This window comes from Erythrolamprus reginae, chromosome 3 (assembly GCF_031021105.1).
Source record: "Erythrolamprus reginae isolate rEryReg1 chromosome 3, rEryReg1.hap1, whole genome shotgun sequence".
Lineage (NCBI taxonomy): Eukaryota > Metazoa > Chordata > Lepidosauria > Squamata > Dipsadidae > Erythrolamprus > Erythrolamprus reginae.
The window spans coordinates 169,431,591-169,452,687 of record NC_091952.1 but is presented as its reverse complement, the minus strand read 5'-3'; the positions used below and the strand labels follow the sequence as shown (position 1 = coordinate 169,452,687).

Here is a 21,097-nt window from a genome sequence, read left to right as displayed (position 1 = left end):
CTGTTTCTAAAAAGACATTATAGACATTAAAGACCCTTCACATCCTGGATATAAAGTGTTTCAACTCCTACCCTCAAAACGATGCTATAGAGCACTGCACATCAGAATAACTAGACATAAGAACAGTTTTTCCCCAAACGGCATCACTCTCCTAAACAAATAATTCCTTCAACGCTGCCAAACTATTTACTAAGTCTGCACTACTATTAATCTTCTCATTGTTCCCATCACCTATCTCCTCCCAATAATGACTTATGACTGTAACTTTGCTTCTTGTATCCTTACAATTTATACCCGGACTATCATACCTTATGATTCTTGACAAATGTATCTTTTCTTTTATGTACCCTTAGGGCATATGCACCAAGAAATATTCCTTGTATGTCCAATCACACTTGGCCAATTCAATTCAATTCAATTCTAACTGGTTTTTCAGTATATGCTGTGCAGAGTCACTTTTGAATTGAAGATAGTTCAAATTCAATAACTATCTATAGTTTAAATTATAGATAGTTATCTATTTATGTACATGCATTTATTAAAAAATGGGATGGGGATAGAGTGGAGTAGAGTAGAGCAGAACACGCAGAACAAAAAGCTCAATGTACATAGAATAGAACAGAACAGAATAGAATTCTTTATTGGCCAAGTGTGATTGGACACACAAAGAATTTGTCTTGGGTGCATATGCTCTCGGTGTACATAAAAGAAAATATACATTTGTCAAGCATAATGAGATACAATACTTAATGATTGTCATGGCGTCAAATAATCAATACAAAAAACCCCAAAATGATAGGTCATAGGTCATAAATCATAGTTACAGTCATTAATCATCAGAATGTGGGCAAAATGTTAAAACTAAATTCTACCTTATTGGCTGGGTTCTGAAACAGATTTGCAAAGAAGCACCTGCATTTTATTACCCTGATCCCTCCATCTGTCACCATCCCCGGGGTTGACAACCAGTGTCTTACTTATGTAATAATGGCCTTGTGCTCCTTGATCCTTGTTAGCTCTTCCTCACATTTTATTGTGTAAGACCTAGACAAAGGCAGAGGCTTCCCATTCCTGCAGAGAACGGATTGGCACTTTCCCACATTTGCTGAGGTTAATGTGAAGCATCCACCTGGGTCTAATGGGTCATATTTGATATGGCAAAGGAGACATTTGCTTAGTAGAAACTAGTTATGTGCCATATGGAGATGGGAAGGACTCGGAAGTTGTGTCATCTTTTAGAGTTACGTTATTGGATGTTTGTATATCACTTGACATGTATGTGTAATCATTCCCATTTGCATATTCCCCCAATAAAAGGAGGTGCACATCTCAATACTGTGTCATTTCACCCAGAGAGAGATGTGTCCAAGTCTTTCTAGGATTTGTATTCGGGAGTGACCCCCCCATGGCTGGGGTTGCTCTACGTCCCTCTGAAGACATTGTTCCCCTCAGGGACTTTGCAGCACCCTCAGGTGGTGGAGAAGACGGGTAGTTTCATCCTGTTACCTCAACGTGCCGATGCCTTCATCACGTGTCTGAGACCCCCATCGTTTACCCGCGCACTCGTCGTCCGTCGGTAGGAGCAGGTGATTTTTCGTAAGTATGGGGGCAAATTTGTCCAAGGAGCAGGTCGCTCACGTAAAGGAACTTGGACAAATTCTCAGAGCTTTTAACAAAAAACTTTCTTTTCCCTACTAAACGCGAGTTACGCCAACTCTTAACTTATATTTGGAAACATTATCCCTCTTATCCTCCTCACGGCTCGATAAAGTCTGCCGTTTGGATTAAGATAGGTACTTATCTTCATCAGGAGCCTTGTGCTCCTGCAACAATTCTTTTAACTTGGAAGGCTGTTCTTGCTGCCCTTCGTTTTCACAACTCTGATTCTCTCTCTCCCTCCGACTTTTCTACTACCCGTTCCGCCGAACCTTCGGCACCACCCCCATCTTATCCCCCCTCCCTCACTGATCCCTGCCCTCCTCAACCTACGCCCCCACCAGACCCCATGCCTATGCCCTCTCAGGATTTTCCTGCTCCCATACCTACACCCTCTCAGAATGTTTCCACTCCCGCTTCTGCTTACTTTACCTCCTCTTTGCTCAGATCTTTCTTCCGGCAGTGCGGTTGCGCGGGGGCTTGCCTCCGCCCTCGCTGACCCATCTTTCTCCAGAGGATATTGAAACCATTTCCCAATTTCCTGCTGATTTGGGGGGAAATGCCCCGAATTATAGGGCTATCCCCTATAAGGTTTTGAGGAACTTTAAAGAATCTGTCACTGAATATGGCCTTATTTCTGCTTATTGTCAGACTGTTTTTAAAAATCTTACCACAATCTATACCCTTCTTCCAATCCCAATCTTCTTCCTCAAAATTTTAAACTGCCGTAATTGATTTAAAAGATGCTTTCTTTTCCATCCCTTTGCAACCCCAAGACTGTTTGCTGTTTGCTTTTACTCTCCTACTTCTCGCTATCAGTGGAAAGTTTTGCTTCAAGGCATGCTAAACAGCCCTACTATGTGTCAATATGTGGTGCATTTTCTGTTGGAGCCCTTCCGCCACTCCCACGCAAACGTTCTTTTGTATCACTGCATGGATGATATCTTGCTTGCTGCTGATATGCCTCACCCATCCTTTCAACAGATTCTGCTGCTTCTCATTGAACATTTAACAGCTAATGGTATGACTATAGCTCCCGAGAAGGTTCAACAAACAGAACCCTTTTTGTATCTGGGTCATAAACATTCTCAGTCTCGTTCTCCCCCTTCTTCCCTCCTTGTCTTTACCCTCCCCTACCACCCTAGTACAGCTCCAGCAGTATTTGGGATCGCTGAATTGGACTCGCCCTTACATGGGATTCACAACCTCTCAGTTGACCCCCCTCTTTTCTGCCCTGGCAGGGGCTTCCTCCCCCTCAGATCTTATTCAGTTCACCCCTGAGCAATTGGACACGCTGGCTGAGGTCAATCGTGCGCTGCATGTTAAGTGGGTGGATAGATGCCAGGAGAACACCCCCGTCTCTTCTTTTGCTTAACACTCTTTCTATTCCTACTGCTTGTATTATACAAGTACTGCCCTCCTCAGTCTTGATCATTGAATGGATTCATCTTCCGCATACCCCCCGGAAAACTATTTCCTCTCGCTTTTAATTATACTCTCTTTTAATTGTTCGTGGCCGCTGCCACTGTTTAACACTCATAGGTTTTGAGCCGGTTTCACTTTATGTCCCCCTTCCCCTTTCCATGTGGGAATCTTTATTTTCTCAAAGTACAGACCTCCAGATGGCTCTTGTGGACTGGCCTGGTCAGATCTTATATCATCTATCTGCGGACACTTGCATTCAATTGATTCAGTTGGTCCCCGTCCACTTTAACACCTGTATGCAAGACCAACCTATCCCGCAGGCATTAACTGTTTTCGCTGATGGGACAAAAACCAAGGGAGCCTGTGTTTTTCAAAGGAACGGGAAATGGGTTATACATCACACCCCAGCCCAATCCTCTGCTCAACATGCAGAATTGGCTGCTTCCATTTTGGCCTTTCAAAAACTAACTGATACACCTTTTAATCTTATTGTAGACTCCTTGTATGTTTCCCAGATTATTCTTAATATTTTTGACGCCTATTTGTCCCCGGCTGTCGAGAGCTCCTTAATGGCCTTGTTTTTGACTCTCCAGCAGCTCGTTATGGCTAGGACTGCTCCCTTTTTTGTCGCTCACATACGCAGCCATCATCCCTTTCCTGGAATGTTAACTGAGGGTAACGACGCTGCCGACCAGGCTGCAAGATCACCCACTGTTTTTTCCTTGTCTTCCCCAACCCCATGGGAGAGCCACTCCTACTTTCATCAAAATGCCAAGGCTCTCGCTAAGCAATTTGGCACCTCAAAATCTGAAGCCTCGGCCATTGTTCAACAATGCCCCACATGTAGTCAGCATGCCAACTCCATCCCTATGGGGGTCAACCCGCGTGGTCTTGAGGCTTCACAAATTTGGCAGATGGATGTTACGCAATTCCAACCTTTTGCGGCCTGGAAATATTTACATGTTTCCATTGACACTTATTCAGGTTTTATTATGGCCTCCCCGCAAAGGGGTGAAGCCACCAAACATGTCATCAACCATTGTATCCGTGACCTTTGCAACGCCCTAAAGAACTTAAAACTGACAATGGCCCCGCTTACACTAGTTCATCCTTTGCGCAATTTTGTAACACTTGGGGTATCATGGACAAGTTCGGTATTGCCAGGGTCAATCGATAGTGGAAAGGGCGAACTTGACCGTTAAACGGGCGCTAGAAAAATTAAAAACGGAGAAAATCCCTCCGGGCCTCCCGTCCTTGCAAAACCAATTGAACAGAGTACTTTTTACTCTTAATTTCCTGAACTTAACTGGGTCCTCCACTCCCTCTACTGCTGCCCAGCGACACTTTGCTGCGTATGAGTCTTTGCCTCCCCGACCCCCCGTTTATTATAGGATACTTCCGGATCTGACCTGGAGAGGCCCCGCAGATCTCATCACCTGGGGCCGAGGTTACGCCGCGGTACAACTAGAGGATCGTGTTTTGTGGGTTCCAGGATGGCACGTACGCCCGCTTTTGCCAAAAACTAAAGAAAAGAAGGAATCCATCCCTGACCTCTCTGAGCGCTGTATCTTTGATTGACGATGTCTGCATCAGCTACAGAGCCTGTCTCCATGCCCGCCCAGGAATCTGGACTGCATCAACCTCCTACCTATGATGAAGTTTTTTGTGATCCTTCGGAATGCCCCCTTCCTCAAGGATGCCCTGTTTTACGCATTCGCAAATGCCCACCCCCATGTCATTCTTTGGGAGGGATTAAATGGACCCATGTCATATATGTCATTTTTCTTGCATGCTTTTATTTTTGTGTTTTTTGTTTAATTTTTCTTATTGCCCTAGTTACCTGTTCCCATGTTCCCACTTACACCTGCACGATGTTCTGTGGACCTGCAACAACGGATGGAGTATAATATTTGGCTACGTCTCGCAAATCTTTCCAACTTGTCTACATTTTGTTTGTTGCAAACTGTTGATATGCATATGATTCTTGGACATTGTCTGATTCCTATATGTACCCCCCTTTCTGTGTTCCTTAATGACTCCTCTTTGTCGATGTTTTCAATTGCCCAGGAACTACAATACACCCGGTATTATGAGTGGGGTCCCACGTCATATCGTCTCCCTTCTGGAGCAATGTCATTATATACCCCTCACGTTGCCATAGGAGCAAATGTGACATGTGCCCGTATTGTTAATTGTTCTACCCATCGGTCCCACCCAGGCTGCTTGAAAATGTCATCTGCCATGTGGGAGCACAATTGTTCATCCATTCAAAATGTATCTTTTGCCTATGGTCATGTGCTGCTGCCTCCAGGATGGTTTTTTACATGTGGCGATATTCCAGCAAACCTATCAGAAACCGTCTGTAGCCTTACTCGTCTAATCCCTGTTTTTCCCTCCAAGGAGGAAGTACTTTTGTCTCAACCTTACCGGCAATGCAGAGACACTACTCCCTTGGATGACACTTGTGATAGTAACCTCGCCTTATTGAACAAAGCTGAATATACCTCCTTAGCTGTTTCACTTGTAGGAGTGCCCGCATTAGCACTGTATAATCAGTGTTTGATAGGAAAGCTTGCCTGTGCCTTGGCAAAAGATATTAATAGAACCTCCATTGCCTTGGCTGCTTTAAATGAAGAACAATCTGACCTAAGACGTGCTATACTAGATAACAGAGCTGCCATAGACTTTTTACTGTTACTCCATCATCAGGGTTGTCAGGCAGTTAAGAACATGTGTTGTTTCAATCTAACTGATAACTCTGCCACCATAGAAGAACAGATAAAGCAGATGAAGCAATTGGTGGATAACATAGGTGCAGATATACTACCCAATTGGTGGAATGCTCTATGGTCATGGCTTCCGGATGGCTCATGGTTAAGGTTAATTTTTATGTATATGATTGGTATTATTTCAGCCGCTATATTAATATGTTGTTTTATCCAATGTATTACTTCCTTGTTGTCTATGTGTCGTTCTGCCTTTGTTCACAATGTATTGTATGAGTCTGCTCAACCTCTCATGGCCTCCTTGGAACCGTATTATGATGATCCAACAAACACCAAGGAACCTTTCCACTTCCCCAGCGATGAATAAATAGAAACAGAGCACTGATTTGGGTGCTTGCATTCAAACATAAATAAAATGGAGGAGATATAGCTGCCATAGCATGTTAGGATAGGATTACACTATATCTGGACTTCTAACAACAAATGCCTTATATATTCCGATTCCGTTAGCCAGGACAGGACTGCACGTAGGTCACATAAAGTGAGTCTGCATTTCTGGTGAAATCTGCTTAAGGAAGTGACTGGCCATAAAACAGTTCAAGCAACTCTCCTCGGATAACAAGAATGTGTCAACAGGAGAAGAACTGTGTGATCAAAAGACGCAATTTACATTGCCTGGGGTAAACAGGACGAAGGCTGTGATAAAAGACCTTGGTTTGTGGTAAACAGGAGACAGCTGTGTTAAACAACAAAAGGTCCCAGGAAATTGGCCATGAGAGACATTTGCTTAGTAGAAACTAGTTACGTGCCATATGGAGATGGGAAGGACTCGGAAGTTGTGTCATCTCTTAGAGTTACGTTATTGGATGTTTGTATATCACTTGACATGTATGTGTAATCATTCCCATTTGCATATTCCCCCAATAAAAGGAGGTGCACAGCTCAATACTGTGTCATTTCACCCAGAGAGAGATGTGTCCAAGTTTTCTTTCTAGGATTCGCGTTTGTGAGTGACCCCCCTTGGCTGGGGTTGCTCTAAGTCCCTCTGAAGACATCGTTCCCCTCAGGGACTTTGAAGCGCCCTCAGAAGGGTTAAATAAGACAGAGAAAGAAGGGGGGGGAGAACAAAATTTAAAAATATAACATCAACGTCAGTTTTTTTGTCATATATTAAACATTTTATATTTTAATTTTTCTCAACTTTGAACAGGGGATAAAAAAGATTAAACAAGAGTTAGAACAGGGGAGAAAGGAAGTTGGTGATCATTACAGCTGCTGCTCATAAATTAGTCTCATTATCTCCCTCACCTCGTCCTCAAGCTCTGGTGGGACGATGAACTCGTCATCCGGATCCGGCTGAGCTGGAGCAGAAAAATAGCCCCCCCTCCTCCTGGGTGGCACATCATCTGCTACTTCAATTTGTTTTTGGGTGCTGTCTTCAGGAACCACGCAGCCATTACGTCGGGGGTGCCCAATCGTACGAGTGGTGGGAGCCTCATCTTGTTTGTTTGCAGTGATAAAGAAGCTTTCGTTGGTGAATTCTGTGGGGGTCTGCAGCACCATGTGGATCTGTTTGGCTGGGTCATGGTGCATGTCCACTGTGACTTCAGTTCTTCTGTCTTGGATTGGCTCCTCATCCTCGCTGTCTGAAATTGTAGCATAGGGCACCTGCCATGGGAAGGAGTTGGCGTGCCATGGTGGTAGGCGCGCACAGCTTTTATAAAAGAAGAAAAGACGCTGGTGTGTCAGTAGGCCTGGAATTTCTCAGTTTTGACACCTAGGTTAAAAATAGCTCCCTAGCAAAGAATGTGAGGAATGGTAGCTGTGCCAAGTTGTAAGGAACTTCAAAGCAGCTTAACTGGTCCTCCCTCTAACAGGAATGCACAAGCTGACACTCCGGCATTGTCAAAATATGGCTGCAGAATTTTTTTTCTTGGCAGGACAGGAGGGCCAAAATGAATAAAAACAGGGGAAGCCATGTCAATTAGCTTACCGTATTCTTCGGACTATAAGACGCACCGGTATATAAAATGCACCAAGATTTCAAAGAGGTAAGTAAGAAAAAAACCCTCTGTGTGCCCCATTTTTTTTGCAAAAAATATGGTGGGTAAAGGGTTTGGGAGGCCTGCAGAGAGCTCCTGGGAGCTGAAGGCAAAAATGCACCTGGTTTTGCAAAAAAAAAAAAAAAAAAAAAAAGGACATTATTTGCCCTTTTTTCAGATAAAGGGGGAGTGTTTTTGCCTTTTTCTAGCCCCCAGGAGCTCTCTGCAGGCTTCCCAGATCCTCTGTCCACCCCATTTTTGCAAAAAAAACGGGCTCATTTTTTGCAATAATGAGATACTGGGGCAGGGCTTCTGGAGTCCAAAAATGGCTGTATTCTGTATATAAGACACACCGAAAATTCCACCCTCTTTTGGGGGGGAAGTGCGTCTTTATACTCCAAAAATTACGGTAATTGAATATCTATCAGATCAATTCACTTTTAGATTGATCTCGCTTTGTTTAGTACACCATTTCATTCTCCAGAATTTGCATGGACTGCTCTAAAAGCATAGAGAGTGGTTTACACACAAAGCAGAGGTGACACCATGGCCTTTGAAATATCACCAAATGTTCCCCCCCAACCCTGATTTTCCGATTTATACACACACAATTTGTGAGCCTGTAAGATTATATCTCTTTCTAATTAGGATTTTATTTTATTTTAACATGTATGCTTGTTTATTTTGCACCCCTCTTTCTTTATATACTGCTGCCTGCAAAGATTGCTGAATGTTACACTTATCACCCCTCCAGATCTGGTTGCTCAGTAGCAGGTGTGGGCTCCAGCCGGAACACTAAATTTGGCTCGCCACCGTGACTCGTGAGTGCTTGTGGGGTCATCGCGATTTTGCACGAAGCCGCAGGTGTGCCCGTGTTTCGGCAAGGTTTTTTTGCTTCGGCGCATGCCGAAAAACGGGCACATCTGCGGCTCCGTGCATGATTTTGCTATTTCCAGAGGTGCAGAAGCAAAATCGTGCTGGCCCCGCAAGCACTCACGAGCCGCATCGGCGAGCCCAATTTAGCATTCCAGCTACCAGCCCACCCTTGCTCAGTAGACCATCTAATGCATTGATTGATTGATTGATTGTTGAAAGGGACTTTGCAAGTCATCAAGTCCAACCCCCTGCTTAAGCAGGAAATCCTACAGCACCCCAGCCAAATGACAGTCTAATCTCCTTTTGAAAATGTCCAAAGTTGGGGAGTTCGCAACCTCCGCTGGCAGGCCGTTCCACTGGTTGATCGCTCTGACCGTCAGGAAGTTTTTCCTTATTTCTAGGTTGAATCTCTCCTTGGTCAGCTTCCAACCATTGTTCCTCGTCTGGCCCTCTGGTGCCCTGGAAAGCAGAGTGACCCCCTCCTCTCTATGACAACCCCTCAAGTACCTGTGGACTGCTAACATGTCCCCCCCGCCCTTCTTTTCTCTAGGCTATCCATGCCCAGTTCCAGCAATCTCTCTTCATAAGTCTTGTTTTCTAGTCCCCTAATCATTTTTGGTTGCTCTTTTCTGCACCTTCTCCAGAGTTTCTATGCCTCTTTTGAAGTTTCTATGTCTCTTTTGAAGCCATGGTTAAGTTAGATCCAACAGAAGCACACACACACACACAGGTGAAAATATGGGAAAAAGAAAAAATCAGGCTTGCAAGTGATTTTGAACAGCTTACTTGTTCTTAATTCCGGATGCTTCAGTATAACCATGGCTGCACACTGCTGGGGCTCCATAGACATCTCCGGCAGAAGGCTGGTCAATCTTGAAGCAACTAATGTTACTACAAAGAGAAACAAAAACGCTCAAGCATCCATACTTCAAAAGAAAAGGAAGCAGTCCCCATTCTTTTCTGCTAATCTTGTGTCATGTTTGTAGGTTATATTTTAGGTCACTAGGCGAGAATGTATTTATAATAGCAGTGATGAGAGTTCTGAATATGCAAGAAAAACGGCCATTATATATTTTTTACTCTGCTTTGCTAAAAGAAAAAAAAGTGTTGTCAAATATGACATTAAAAAAGAGGAAATTATAAATATTAATAATAAGGTAAATTAATTAGTTGCCTGAATAGGGTATTACAAAAAATAAACAGCTAGGCACAGATGAAAATGGTTTCCACTCCAACACATTCTGACATAATTGCATTTTTAATTCCTGCATTTCACCATATTTATTTTTCAGGAAAAGTGTTAAACTTGTAGTCATCCAGTCATTTGTGTGTGTGTGTGTGTGTGTGTGTTTCTGTAAGTGTTTCTGTTTGCATGTGTATAATCATAAATCCACACCCATATACCCTGCTTATGTTGGCCGCACTTACACACTTTCCTTTTGCCCATGGGCAACATTTTATCCTGCAATCCAGAAATCTGGTGGCAAACTTCACTGACACACTTGCCTGGATTTTAACTGCCATCACACACACACACACAAAAAAAGCCCCTGGAACTGTTTAAACGCTAGTGCTTAAAAACAAGTATAAAGTACAATAGGCTGAATGAATCAATGTTTATTTTTATAAACAACATTTATTTTTTTAAAAAAGGAGAGCAAAACAAAACATATACGAGGACCCGGATTGTGGGAGCAATATGCTGGCTCTGTTAAAAAGTGCTATTGCTAACATGTTGTATAAGCCACCCTGAGTCTAAGGAGAAGGGAGGCATTAAAAAAAAAAAATCGAATAAATATAAATAAATAAATATAATTTAACCTACTCTTATTAAATACACAACTCTTGCAGATTTGGATGCTACTGCTGCGGATCCTGAGATATATAGTGTTCCCTCGATTTTTGCAGGTCTGAACTTTGCAAAAAATCTATACCATGTTTTTTTAAAAAAAATATTAATTAAAAAATACTTCGCAGGTTTTTTTCTATATCACGGTTTTTCCCGCCCGATGACGTCATATGTCATCACCAAACTTTTGTCTGCCTCTAATAAATATTTTTTTAAATAAACTTTAATAAATTAACATGGTAATAATCTAAATGGTTGGTAAGGGAATGGGAAATTGCAATTTAGGGGTTAAGGGAAGGCTTGTGATACTGTTCATAGCCAAAAATAGTGTATTTACTTCCGCATCTCTACTTCGCAGAAATTTGACTTTCGCGGTCGGTCTTGGAACGCATCCGCTGCGAAAGTCAAGGGAACACTGCGGAGGGCAAAACTGCCCTTTCTCCACCTTCTGGAAGGCCGAAAATCAGCTGGCCAGCGTGCACATGCATATTGGAGCTGACATAGGGCAACGCCTTTCATGCCCTCAGATATGGTTCATGCGTGTCCGTAGGTTCACCATCACAGGGATTTTACATAGTTTTGAATCTTTGGATTGTTTTTTCTTCTCATATTGATGGGACAGGGAGAGAACTAACCTAATAATGGAAAAAAATGCCACTCAGGATGGCTTTACCTCCTCCTCTCTGCTGGTGGTTTCCAACACTAGGAATGAGAAGGGGTTTGAGCCTATCTAGCTAGAGCAGTGGTTCCCAACCTTTTTTTGGCCATGCCCCACCTAAGAATCTCTAAACTCCTGAAGCCTCCCCCCCACCATGACATATAATTCTTATTATTCAAAAAGTGAATTACTCACGCAGAGGAAGCTTAAAAGGCCATTAACTAGGTTTGAACAAGTTTCCAATTGCCCCCATTAAAAATGAAATTGCCCCCCTGTGGGGCGTGGGTCCTATATTGGGAACCAGGGAGCTAGAGTCTGTTTAACTTGGCCATGCAGAAGTTAGGAAAAGCCACCACATGTCAAGATAAGATTCTTTATGAATGCCCTGAATGACACAATCCTATGGGGGGGAAAACAGTGTGTTATCTTGGACCTGAACTGGGAGCAGGGGATAATTAATTGTTGGCAAGCAGTACAATATGCCAAGGGTTGGGCTTTGACAAGTTTGTCAAAAGCAGTGGAGTTTCCAGAAGTGGCTGAAGATACTTCCTAAACTGAACAGGAAGATTCTGTTCTAGGCACATTGGAATTCATGCAGGATATATTTATCCAAATTACTAAAAGTAATGTAGAGATTAACAGAGAACCGAAGAAAGTGATCTCTGGCAAAACTCTTTGAAAAACGGCCGATACACATTTGCTCACAACTCATCCTAATTTGGCCACTGAAGACTGATTTTTGGAGCAGTCAAGACAAGAAGCAGAAATCCTCAGAGCAATATGACAGTGCAAACAAGGAAACCGTTGTGCCATTCAAGAATGCAGTCAAAACTCACACAATTATTTCCTTGTACAGATATAGTGGAAATAAAGTTCACCAGAGGAGAACTTTGACCGTGACAAACCTCCAAGACATGAGTCAGCAAACTCAGATTACATTATATTTGCAAGTTATGAGAGACAAAATAGCAGAATCTTTCAATATTTGATAAAGAGGCTTATCCTATTTTAGTATAATGTGCAAAAAAACAACAACAAAAACCAACGTGCTGTGTACATAAGAACCTTCAACTCACATAAGAAACTTGACATTTTCTTGATAGGGCTGGTAGATTAAGCTGAAAAATGTATGCAGCAGTAAAGCTATTGGAATCATCAGAGATATAAGTCAGGCTCATAAATATGTAAATATATAATCACTTTGGAAGGGACAAAGACATTTTGTTTCCTTTAGTTCTTCAGGATGCAGGATGAGGACTTGAACATTCAGCATAGCATAACAGGAGTAAGGGGACATGATCAGAGATCAAATCTCCAACCAGGAAACTCACTGGATGACTTTGAGAGCTGGTCACTCTCTCAACTTAAACTGGCGAAAAGACAGACATGAACAGAATCAAAAATGATTGGAGATGGAAAAAGTAAAACCAAAAAATCTGTTCAACTCCTATCTTCAAAACGTCACTACAGAGCACTGCACACCAAGACAACTAGACACAAGAACAGTTTTTCCCCCGAATGCCATCAGTCTTCTAAACAAATAATTCCCTCAACACTGTCAAACTATTTACTAAGTCTGCACTACTATTACTAATAGTTCTTTCTCATCATTCCTATCACCCATTTCCTCCCAATTATGACTGTATGATTGTAACTTGTTGCTTGTATCTTTAAGATGTTTATTAATATTGATTGTTTCCTGATTGCTTATTTGTACCCTATGACAATCTTTAAGTGTTGTACCTCATGATTCTTGACAAATAAATCTTTTTTATGTACACTGAGAGTATATGCACCAACAACAAATTCCTTGTGTGTCCAATAACACTTGGCCAATAAAATAATTCTATTCTATTCTATTCTATAATAAAACAAAAAAATTGATTTCGCTCCTGCTTCTTGATTCTCTGGGTGGAAGATGAGTGGTGGGAAGTGCTATCCCTCTTCAAAATGAAAGTATAAAGGTCAGGAGCAAAAAGAAACTATTGTTCAAGGGTTCAAGGAGATCTTGGACAAGAACAAACAGGAACGATTGAAGTATAAGGACTGGGCTCTGGGCTCTTATTTACCAAACCAGTTATTTACTGAATTTCAAAAGAAAAACCATCCTCCTGTACATAGTTATTTTAAAAAAAGGATGGTTGTTTACATAACAAATGCTTTTCCCCAAGTGCATCATGTACCCTTTTGCCTACTGTGTAATAATAACATGGACGGCTCCTTACTTCAGCACCTCCAAGGTTTTGTGATCCAGAACTAGATTGGAGTTTCCAGTCAGGTCCAGTTCCTGCAGCGTCGCAGGCAAAGTTTCAGGCAATTTGACTTTGGTCAGTTCATTACAGCTCAGGTCCACACGCTGAAGAACAAAGGGAGAGTTAAAATAAACAGGCCATAGGTCTTTGGAACACAGAGGCCTAATTGTTACATAGACTGCTACAGTAAGAAATCAGAGTTCCAATTGCCACAAGTAACATGCACAGTAATAAACCAAGGTCTGGGACTGTACCATTACAGACCAAGGGTGGATTTCGCCGCTCGTGAACTTCACTATTGAGAAAACTACTACATATATCCAAGAATGTAGAATAAGCGTTATTCCTTAATACAGTGGAACCTCAAGATACGAACCTAATTGGTTCCAGGGGGAGGTTCGTAACACGAAAGGTTCGTAAGACGAAACATTGTTTCCCATAGGAAACAATGTAAAGTCAATTAATCCGTGCAACCAAAAAAAAACCCCGCAAAAAAACGCTGCGGCCCGGCTGTCACCTTTTAAAACAGCCTGGGGGCTTCTCAGCGACCTCCCGAACGCCGAACGCCAAACCCGAACTTCCGGGTTCGGCGTTCGGGAGGCAACCGAGAAGCCCCCAGGCTGTTTTAAAAGGTGACAGCCGGGCGGCGGGGCTTCCCAGGAGCCTCCGAACGCCGAACGCGGAAGTTCGGGTTTGGCGTTCGGCTTCGGGAGGCTGCTGGAAAGACGCCCGGCTGTTTTAAAAGGTGACCGCCAGGCTGGGGGGCTTTCCAGCACCTCCCCCGAAGCCCGAACTTTTGCCGAACTTCTGGGTTCGGGCGGGTGCTGGGAAGCCCGCCAGCCCGGCGGTCATCTTTTAAAACAGCCGGGCGGCTTTCCAGGAGCCTTCCGAAGCCGAATGCCAAACCCGAACTTCCGCGTTCGGAGGCTCCTGGAAAGCCGTGCGGCTGTTTTAAAACGTGACCGCCGCGCTGGGGGGCTTCCCAGCAACCTCCCAAACCCCGAACCGGGAAGTTCGGCAAAAGTTCAGGGTTCGGGGGGGTGCTGGGAAGCCCCCCAGCCCGGCTGTCACCTTTTAAAACAGCCGGGCGGCATTCCAGGAGCCTTCCGAAGCCGAACGCCAAAGCCGAACTTCCACGTTCGGCGTTCGGAGGCTCCTGGAAAGCCACGCGGCTGTTTTAAAAGGTGACCGCCGCGCTGGGGGGCTTCCCAGCAACCCCCTGAACCCCGAACCCGGAAGTTCGGCAAAAGTTCGGGGTTCAGGGGGTGCTGAGAAGCCCCCCAGCCCGGCTGTAACCTTTTAAAACAGCCGGGCGGCTTTCCAGGAGCCTTCCGAAGCCGAACGCCAAAGCCGAACTTCCGCGTTCGGCGTTCTGAGGCTCCTGGAAGGCTGCGTGGCTGTTTTAAAAGGTGACCGCCGCGCTGGGGGGCTTCCCAGCAACCCCCCGAACCCCGAACCCGGAAGTTCGGCAAAAGTTTGGGAGGGTGCTGGGAAGCCCCCCAGCCCGGCTGTCACCTTTTAAAACAGCCAGGCGGCTTTCCAGGAGCCTTCCGAAGCCGAACGCCAAAGCCGAACTTCCGCGTTCGGCGTTCTGAGGCTCCTGGAAGGCTGCGTGGCTGTTTTAAAAGGTGACCGCCGCGCTGGGGGGCTTCCCAGCAACCCCCCGAACCCCGAACCCGGAAGTTCGGCAAAAGTTCGGGAGGGTGCTGGGAAGCCCCCCAGCCCGGCTGTCACCTTTTAAAACAGCCAGGCGGCTTTCCAGGAGCCTTCCGAAGCCGAACGCCAAAGCCGAACTTTCGCGTTCGGCGTTCTGAGGCTCCTGGAAAGCTGCGCGGCTGTTTTAAAAGGTGACCGCCGCGCTGGGGGGCTTCCCAGCAACCCCTCCCCGAACCCGGAAGTTCGGCAAAAGTTCGGGGGGGTGCTGGGAAGCCCCCCAGCCCGGCTGTCACCTTTTAAAACAGCCGGGCGGCATTCCAGGAGCCTTCCGAAGCCGAACGCCAAAGCCGAACTTCCGTGTTCGGCCTTCGGAGGCTCCTGGAAAGCCGCACGGCTGTTTTAAAAGGTGACCGCCGTGCTGGGGGGCTTCCCAGCAACCTCCCGAACCCCGAATTTTTGGTGAACTTCCAGGTTCGGGGTTCGGGAGGTTGCTGGGAAGACCTACCGCCCGGCTGTCACCTTTTAAAACAGGCGGGGGGCTTCCCAGCAGCCTCCCGAACGCCGTTTCGTAACTCGAAAAAAGTTCGTAAGAAGAGGCAAAATTTTTCTGAACCCCGGGTTCGTATCACGAGTTGTTCGTAAGACGAGGGGTTCGTATCTTGAGGTACCACTGTATCTCATTTCCGGTGGGTAAGTACAGTGGTACCTCTACTTATGAACCTAATTCGTTCCGTGACCAGGTTCTTAAGTATAAAAGTTTGTAAGAAGAAGCAATTTTTCCCATAGGAATCAATGTAAAAGCAAATAATGTGTGTGATTGGTGAAACCACAGGGAGGGTGGAGGCCCTGTTTCCTCCCAGGAGATTTCTAGAGAAGCCCCAAGGAGGCTTATCCTCGCCTTTTCCGACCCTGTTTCCTCCCAGGAGATTCCTAGAGAGGCTCCACGGAGACATCTCCCCGCCTTTTCCTGCCCTGTTTCCTCCCAGGAGATTCCTAGAGAGGCCCCACGGAGGTTTCTCCCCACCTTTTCCGGCCCCGTTTCCTCCCAGGAGATTCCTAGAGAGGCCCCAGGGAGACTTCTCCCCACCTTTTACCGCCCTTTTTCCTCCCAGGAGATTCCTAGAGAGGCCCCACAGAGGCTTCTCCCCACCTTTTCTGGCCTTGTTTCCTCCCAGGAGATTCCTAGAGTGGTCCCATGGAGACTTCTCCCCGCCTTTTCCCGCCCTGTTTCCTCCCAGAAGATTCCTAGAGACGCCCTACGGTCTGATTTATTATGGTCTCCAACTTAGTTACTTTGTTCAATCCTATATCTCTTAACTAAAAGCTGAATATAAATAACAATTTATTACAGAGGACAGACAATAATCATTGAAAGCTATCCAAATGGCTGGGGGGAATTTTGTAAATGCTCAAAATGGTTGCTAGGAGTTGAAAATGATTTAGTGGCGTATAATTAATCAACGGCAAGTATGTTTTAGCAGCAGCATGATAATGTTCACTAAGCTGTGTTCACACTAGAACCAACCAAGGAGGAAAAAAATCTGGAGAGGTAATCCACTATGGCTTGGAGGCCCAAAAGTGTTGATACAATATTCATAATTTTTTGTCTGTCTGTTTGTCCATTTCCCCCCCTTGGGGTAAATAAATTTTTCAGCTGCATATGAAAATGGCAGGGTGAGTGTGAGGTTAACTTATTGACCTTGAGATCTCTTGGGCATCTAAAATAAATGAATGGGGCTTTATAAGTTCACAGACTATCTAACATTAATTAACAAAATGTTATGATTACATTTTTGTTGTTTTATTATCCTTTACCCTCCATATTTATCATTCTATCAAACAATGGCTTATATGCATACATCCAGAGGTGGGCTGCTATGGTGGAACAGTGGCGTGTGCTCGCCCCCTTGGCTCTGAGTGGTAGCGGAGTCCAGCACAATTATGCTATTGCACTTGGGCAGATAGCAAATCGAGCGCCTGCATCTCCGCATGATTTCGCTGCCTGGACTCTCAGAGTCATGGGGGTGAGCACACGTCACCGTTCCACCTTAGCAGCCCACCTCTGTATACATCTGTATGTGAGCACTTGCACACACTCAGAGAAATATGCTTAAAATTAAATAAAACATTTCTTGAACCTGATAATGTAGTTTATATTAGACATAAGCATCAGGCTGCAGTCCTTTTTTTCTCTCCAAAGGCAACAATCAAGGATATATGCCTTTAGCAACAATCTAAGAATGCCATAAAATTATGGAAGAATTTCTAACCTCAGGACAAGATGTAATGACTCATAGCTCCTTTTCAATTGGATTAAACTCTGTGTGTAATTAGCTTTATTTGTTGCTTACCGCACAAGTTCTGTACAGTACAATGTATTTTCAACTCAAATTTTAATAAATTACCACTACTACTAAATTATTAACAGCAATAATCAATTCATTGCAATTAATGTTACTAAATTTTAAAATATAACATCAGTGCAATAGTTGTTTAATGGGTCCAAGTAGAAATATATTTCATCTGTTTCTTCTCTGACAAAAATGAATGGGAGGTAATACCCATCACAAAAACAACAAATATGATAGGAAAAAAAGTGGTCTTTCTAATGAAATAAAAATGGAGATGATTGAAGGTAAGAAAACAGGGAGCGATGGAAGAAAACTTGCTCTCTGTTTTCTCACCTTCAATCATCTTCATTTTTATTTCATTAGAAAGAGCATGTTTTTTTCTATCATCTATGTTGTTTTGGTGATGGTTTCTTTTCAAATAAGGCTGCAAAAATCAGTCAAGTGGACACCTGGTCCACTTGACAAAGAATGACCCTTTAATGTTTAGTTTTGTGGTTAGCCCTAACCAGGTGAGTATATCCTAGGACTATGATGGTGAACCTATGGCATGCATGCCACTTTGGGCATGCAGAGCCATGATGCCTGGCACATACGGCATTGTCCGTTCCTCTTCTGGGTTTCTAGCGTGCATGCACAGGGGATGATCAGTTGGCTCTTGTGCTTGCAGCAGTGTCAAAACCTAGAAGAACTTATTTTCCATTTTCCGGTGGAAGCATGTGTGCTGGCCAGCTGATCAGCAAATGCGTGGCAGTAATTGGAAGACTTGCCAGCCGTCGTCCTTATGCGCACCAGACACCAGAAGTACATTTTCTGGCACATACATGCCCTCTGGCAACCCCTCTTCCTGGTCACAGCCCAGATGAGTGCATGCGTAAAGTGCTGGGAGAGAAAACAAGAATTTGTTCCTTTGCAAAACGTAATAACTCAGAGCAAGTTAAAGTTGTTTTTGATTTGCTTATTTTGAAGCAGGGTCACAAAACACCAGCAATAATGGCCTTCAAGTCTCTAATACAATAGCATTTAGACTTATATACCACTTCATAGTGCTTTTATAGCCCTAAGCAGTTTACAGAATCAGCATATTGCCCCCAACAATCTGGGTCCTCATTTTACCCAACTTGAAAGCTGAGTCAACCTTGCACCGCTGGTGAGATTTGAACCGCTGAACTACAGCTAGCAGTTAGCTGAAGTAGTCTGCAGTGCTGCACTCTAACCACTGTGCCACCCCGGCTCTAAACTAGAAAGGTATACTGTAGATAAAGTTATAAATTAGAGATCAGCAATAGAAGTTGACCTTTCTACAACTTCTTCACAGCTTCACAGTCTCAACAGCCTTGCATGCCATCCTGTATTTTGGAGAACAATAAAAGATAAAATAAAATAAGATCACAGATCACAGAGAAGGAGAGAGGAAGGTAGTGCATTTTACTTTTTGCATTTTGCATTTTTTGAATTCCAGGAGGAGGGGCAGATACTACTGGCTATAAGAGACAATTTTATTGGCAGTTTGTGTTCAAGCACAGACAAATCAGATTAGGCTGGGGCAGGATTAGACTGGGAAGGATAAAAGGCAGGAAAAAGCCATTTTAATTTGCACTTCCAGATCACAGAGAAGGAGAGAGGAAGGTAGTGGCCTAACGGCGCGCGAATCATATAACTATAAACCAAAATTAGCAAATTTGGTAGCAATAGGGGTTGTTGATTTTCTTGCTAAGTACTTGTATTTCAATACATTGTTAAGATGACTGGCTTGGTGCAGTGTAACAGTTGTTTGGCTGTTGTCTTCCGTAGTACTTTGTGGAACTTGGGGTGCTGCCCTCTTTGCATAAGGACATCTAGGTTAGATGGCGAGATCTCTAGATTGCAGTCCTTAGTTTGTAGTTTGCAGTCAGAAGTGGAAAGATTGTCCCAGCCACGTGCTGTAATGCATCCATGTGTCCAGCCTCCACTTCCACAGCGCCCCCTGAGGAGGAGGGCTGTGTGGACAACTGTCGGTTCAGGAAGATTGCGTGCAGTTGAGCAAAAACATAGCAATTTTGGTCTCTCTGTATCGAATTCCTATAATGTTCTTGCGGATTTAAATAGTAAGGATGTTGGAGATATTAGCAAGGTCCCTCGGGCAGAGAATGAGGGGGTGTTCAAAGGGGAAGTTGTCGTAAATATCACCAAACCATCAAGTGCAGTTAGTAGAAATAAAAAGAGGACACATTTTCTTGTGGGTGATTCGACTGTTAGAGGTGTTGATTTGGGACAGAGCAAGGATGTGGTGAAGGTACTGAGGTGTCTCCCAGGGGCCACTGCCAGCAGGGACAGGAGGCGGATTACAAACATTGTCGAGGCTGTGAATAAAGGTAATAACATTGATGTGGTGGTGCATCTTGGCACAAATGATTTGTCCCAGAGAAATGTTAATGTAGTAAAAAGAGATTTTCAATGTCTTAGTGTGGAGCTGGGTAAAATAACAGATTCAGTGACTTTCTCAGAGGTGTTACCGGTTTGTGGCCAAGAGGATAAAACAACGTGTATCAGAGAGTTTAATGTGTGGTTAAGGCAGTGGTGTAAAGCTGAAGGTTTTGGCTATGTAAGTCATGATGTCAGTAGGTGGTCTAATAGGGAGTTGTTTAAGAGGGATGGTTTGCATCCATCATACAGAGGTACCCAGGTGCTCAGTGAGGAATTCAGAACTTTTTTGGACAGGCATTTAAACTAGGTAAAGGGGACAGAGATGTAACTGATGTGGGTGATTTCTGTCCCCGACCAATGAGGATAAAGCAGTTTTTGGAAGCTTATGAAAAGGGAGCTGCAAATAAAATAGATGTAGTTGTTGATGATAAGGGGCAAACTAATAATGAAAATAATGTTCTTCGGGTAATGTGCACGAATGCTCGAAGCTTGAGCAACAAGCTCTGTGAATTAATGGCCATAATATCTAGAGATAATTTGGACCTGGTTGCCCTAACTGAGACATGGTTTAAGGATTCTAATGAATGGGAAATATCCATACCAGGATATACACTGTATAGGAAGGATAGAAGAGAGAGAAGGGGAGGTGGAGTAGCCATTTATATTAAAGAAAGTCTAAAAACAACACTAATTCAAAATACATGTCAAGATCTAGAGACTCTCTGGATTTGCATGCAAAATAAAGAAGGTTCTGTCATTAGAATTGGGGTGATCTATAGGCCTCCAGGGCAATCCGAGGAATATGACAACAAGATGGTGGATGAAATTACCCAAATGGCAGTAAAGGGAGATATTGTGGTTATGGGTGATTTCAACATGCCTGATGTTGACTGGAATATCCCCAGTGCCCTTACATGCAAAAGTAAGAATATAGTAGAGGCCTTTACAGGAGCAGCTCTGGCACAGCTGGTTATATTCTAGATTTAGTTTTTACGAATGGGAATTGGGTTTCAGAGGTCAAGGTGGGAGAAAATTTAGGTTGCAGTGACCATCTATGTTTATGGTTTGATGTAAAAACTCATTGTGAGCAATCCTATAATGCAACCAAAGTACTGGATTTCAGAAAAACAAATTTTAATGCAACGGGGGAATATTTAGATAATGAATTAAAGGGGAGGGATAAAATGGCAGGAGCGAGCACCC

General features: G+C 43.9%; 1 pseudogene; it reads right to left on the bottom strand.

Moving 5' to 3' along the window:
• Positions 1 to 21,097, bottom strand: part of LOC139165442 (PH domain leucine-rich repeat-containing protein phosphatase 1-like) — a 40,727-nt pseudogene that overhangs the window by 1,732 nt on the left and 17,898 nt on the right.